A 4,943-nucleotide genomic window follows, 5' to 3' on the forward strand; every position below is an offset into this window, starting at 1 on the left:
AAAATCCTTTGTTCGATTTGTGTCTAGAGATGAATTACGCGTAAATAGGTCAAAGTCTGCTCCTTCTATTTAAAGTTATTCTCACGCAGGCGTGGCTCAAGAGTGTAATCTTAACTAGCCCTCCGTGTTTTTCACGCGACCTCGTTTTTTTTGTGGAAAAAAATCCAAAACCCAGCACTAATTAACTCAATTCACTTGGTGAACCATGAATGAAACCGTGTATAATATTACTGTATTATGGCCGGAAGAATAGGTAAGTTATACGTATCCGAAACTGAAAGTTGGAAACGGCCCAAAATGTTTGGATAATCAGGTGTTTCGTTTCTAGTTTCCAAATTACTTAATAAAAACTTTTAAAATAGCAGAAATGACAATTATTGCGTGTTCGGTTCGTTTACAAAAACCGCCATAAAATCTGACAATAAAAATTTATAAAGAATAATAGCTACGCACTTATGCATATATATATTGTAAGATTCCGAATAATTGTTAGAAACAAGGAACAGGTATTAAAGTCAGTGTCAAGTCCATAAGGTAGATAAGCCAATTACCTCATTCGAGGTAGGGTTCAAGTGCTTCGGATGATGTAATTTTGTTGTTTTTAAATTGTTTATAAAATAAACTATCGGAAATTTTATCAACACATTAAGGATCCAGATTTAATTCTGTGAAAGTTTTTCAAAACAGTTAACGAAAAACACAGAAAGATATATCTAATCAAAAAAGCTCCCAATAAACACTCCTAATGAAGGTCCAATAGTCAGGCCGAAACTAGTCGAGCTATTTTAATAAAAATGTTAAAAACCTACTTGTGCACTTGAGAAAATGGTTTTTTATTTTATATTCATTAAACCCTTATGAAATATATCTACATATAATGAACCAGAATTGTATGGCTGTAATTGGAATTCGGTTCAGTTTCGCAATAAAATCATCGACATCAAAATTCAAAGCATTTTATACTAATGGACCCTGGTTTCTAAATACTTTAGTTGTAGAATTGATGCACTTGAGTTAAAGTTGTATTTTACGATTAAACGCCTTTTCTAGAAACCTTGGGATTATCCTCACGATTCCGCAATTCGAGTTTGGTATTTCTTTTTTGAACACACGAAACTTCTCAGGTAAAGTAGGCCATCAGAGCGAATGAAGGAGGAGTACGAGTCTTAGCTATGTACCCAACCGAAGCCGTAATATTAACAGTTTTTCTTGAGCACCAGAGGAAAACGATTACTTTTTATTCATATTTTGAATTCATTGTTATTTTCCAAAAGTCAGTTAAATAATATTGCTTCAGCCTATTTTCACTGAAGTGGGGAAGGTTTGAAGAGTTATCCCATGGAACCTTTCACTCAAAAGACCTTGAATAGTTCTTGTTTGTGGCTTTGTGGTGACACGAACCCTCAGGGTCTTTTATTAACCCCTTTTGGCCAAATGAACCTGTCTTTCTTTATATTTACCTTAACCTAGCAAAAGATGCACTGTCGTACCTTATATTTTGTAAATACCGCTCTTACAAATGGTCTAGTATTATGTTAAGAACCTTCATATTTAAGAATTGTGTAAATAATTGCACTGTGCGCATTAGAGCCGCCACATAGTCGCCAGATTTTTGCATCGGATTATTGTAATTAGAAGAAAGGTGGTCCCAATTAATACATGTAATCCTGTAGCCACAAAAAAAATGTAGTGCCATAAATTGAATCAGCAATAGTAAAAGGGGCTTCAATGTATTCTCAGGCTTGTAGAATAGTGAAGTAGCCTCCTAGTAAAATAGTCACTAAAAGTGATTTTTTAGCTTGGCTTAAGTTATTATTTAGAATACTATGATGTGTTCATGTAATTGAAATCCCAGAAGATAAGAGGATAGTTGTATTTAAAAGTGGAATTTGTAAGGGATTAAAAGGTTCAATTCCTTTTGGGGGTCATATTATCCCAATTTCTACAATTGGTGATAAACTTCTATGTAAAAATGCCCAACAAAATGAAACAAAATAATACTTCAGAGATAATAAATAGGATTATTCCTCATTGTAACCCAATAATAACTTTAGATGTATGGTTTCCTTGAAGTGTAGCTTCTCGGTGAATGTCTCGTCATCATTGGAATCTTGTAATGATAATTAGTAAAAATCCAAGGGTTATAAGTAGAGGAGATTTAATGTGAATTCAACTAATTGTTCCGGATGTCATAAATAGTGCTCCTAGGGCAGTGGTAAGAGGTCAAGGGCTTTGGTCAACAATATGGAATGGGTGGAAATTTTTCATAGGTAGTTAATGTACTTCTGTTGTGTACAATGAGATTAGGATGATAAATACATAACCTTGGATAATAGCTACGGCTAGTTCTAAAGTTAGTAATACTAATTGTGTATTAATAATTAAAAAGTTATTTTTTATATTCATAATTGTACCTTGGTTTCCCAACAAAGTTAATAAAAGATGTCCAGCAATTATGTTAGCTGATAGCCGAATTGAAAGGGTAATGGGTCGGATGATGTTTCTTACAGTTTCAATTAAAATTATAAATATTATTAAAGCTGGGGGTGTACCATTAGGTAGAAGATGGGCAAATATTTTATTTGTATTATTAATCCAGCCAAATAGTATTAAAGTTAGTCATAAGGGTAAGGCTAAGGTCAATGAAATTACCATATGGCTTGTAGCTGTAAAAATGTAGGGTATTAAACCTATTAGATTATTAATTGCTAGGAGTCAAATTAATCTTAAAATTAGACTTGTGATCCCATTAGTAAATGTCCAATTTAAAAGATTTTTAAATTCTAGGTGTAAAGTGTAAAAAATGTTTTTTGTAATAATTGAGAAACAATTATTTTTGGTTCAAAAAATGTGGGGTAGTATAAGAGATGGAATAAATAGTGATAATCAGTTTATTGATAAATTAGATGAAGTTGAGGGGTCAAATGTAGAAAAAAGATTTGTTATCATTTTTAGTTTAATGTTTTTTTTAATAATTTTTTTTCTAAGATGTTTTTCTGATCTTAGGGATTTATTAAAAGTTATGTTAATTAGATTTAATATGGTTAGAGTGAGAGGGAGAAGTGATAGTAATCATCAGTTTATAGGGAATATTTGAGGTATTAAGAAAAACTTAAAGTAATTATATCTTGACAAGATATTGTTATATCTTGACAAGATATTGTTATAAGATTTTAATTATTTTCTTTCATTAAGGGGGAAATTCCCATAGTATGGTTTAAGAGACCATTGCTTAAAGGTTTCAGCCACTTAATGAGTCAGAATTGTTAATTCAGTTGATAAAATGTTTAACAGGGATTCTTTCAATGATAATAGGTATAAAACTATGGTTAGCCCCACAAATTTCTGAACATTGCCCAAAGAATAAACCTGAACGATTAGAGATTATAGGCACTTGGTTAATTCGCCCTGGTATAGCATCTGCTTTAATTCCTAGGGAAGGTATTGCTCATGAGTGGATTACTTCAACTGCAGTAATAAGTATTCGGATGTTAATATTTGTTGGAATGATTGTTCGATTATCTACATCTAATAATCGGAATGTTGATATTGGTATTTCTTCATCTAAGGGGGTTGTGTAAGAGTCAAATGAAATTTGTTTGAAATCTGAATATTCATATGATCAGTATCATTGGTGTCCAATTGTTTTAATTGTTAAATTAGGTCTTCTAGTTTCATCTATTAAGTATAAGATTTGTAATGATGGAAAAAGCGATAAAAATTAGCACGATTGTTCAGAATGTTTCAATTTCTTGCCCTTCTAAAAGATATCGATTAAAGGATTTATTAAATAAAGTATTTGTTAGTATTTGTTATTCCAAATTGAGTATGGGGATATTATTTTATCTTTTTTTAGGGGGGGGGGTAATTATAAGATTTGTATGTTTGTCCCAAAGAGATATAAAGGGGTTAGTTGCTTATTCTTCGGTAGGGCATATAAGTATATTTCTTGGGGGTGTTTTTAGACTATCAGTTTATGGTTATCTTGGCTCAGTAATTATAATACTTTCCCAAGGATTTACTTCTTCTGGGTTGTTTGCTATTGTAAATATGATTTATGAGCGTTTACATACACGAAGACTTCTCCTTCTTCGTGGTTTAATCTTAGTTTTGCCTAGTTTTTCATTTTTGTGATTTATTTTAAGTGTGAGAAATATGGCCGCTCCTCCTTTTCTAAATTTAGTGGGGGAATTGTTTCTTTCATTTGGGATAGTCCAAGTTAGATGCTGATTAATATTTCCTTTAGGGTGTATATTTTTTTTGGCTGGATGTTATTCTCTATATTTATTTTCTTTGAGCCAACATGGTCGATTTTGAACTTTTAGAAGATTCTACCCAAGAAGTTTAAAGGAAAATTTGGTTTTATGGGGGCAAATTTATCCATTGTTATAATTAGTTTTAAATTTGGGTCTTATTATTTACTTAAGTAGTTTAATAAAAAATTTTAATTTGTGGGATTAAAGATAGGGCTCCTTTTAAGTAAATGTCAATTTTTTTTATTTGAGCTGGTTTTTTACTATTTTTTTTTTTAAATGGCTTTGTATTTATTAATAACTGGGCAAGTATTTTTGTATGAGTATGAACTGTTTAGTGCTTCTGGGAGTGGGGGTTTTATTTTATTATTTGATTGAGTGGGAGTTGTGTTTTTATCTGTTGTTCTTTTAATTTCTTTTTTTTTGTATTTCTTTATAGCCACTCTTATATGATGGGTGATGGGAGAGAGGTACGTTTTTTTCTTTAGTTTTGTTATTAGGGCCGTGCAGACTATTCGTTACTATTTGGTCGGACCAAATAATTTGGTCAAAACTGACGTTTACTATTCGCACCGACGAATCGAATAATGATTTTCAAAATTCTAGAATACCAAATAATGAGCTTCGAAAAACCGACTATTCTATAGCGGATAAAACAATTTGAAAGTGAATGTTTTTAACAGTCTATTG

The sequence above is a fragment of the Phalangium opilio genome, unplaced genomic scaffold (genome assembly GCF_054372755.1).
Source record: "Phalangium opilio isolate 3A_F unplaced genomic scaffold, DU_Popi_V2 ptg000032l_1, whole genome shotgun sequence".
NCBI classification, from domain to species: domain Eukaryota; kingdom Metazoa; phylum Arthropoda; class Arachnida; order Opiliones; family Phalangiidae; genus Phalangium; species Phalangium opilio.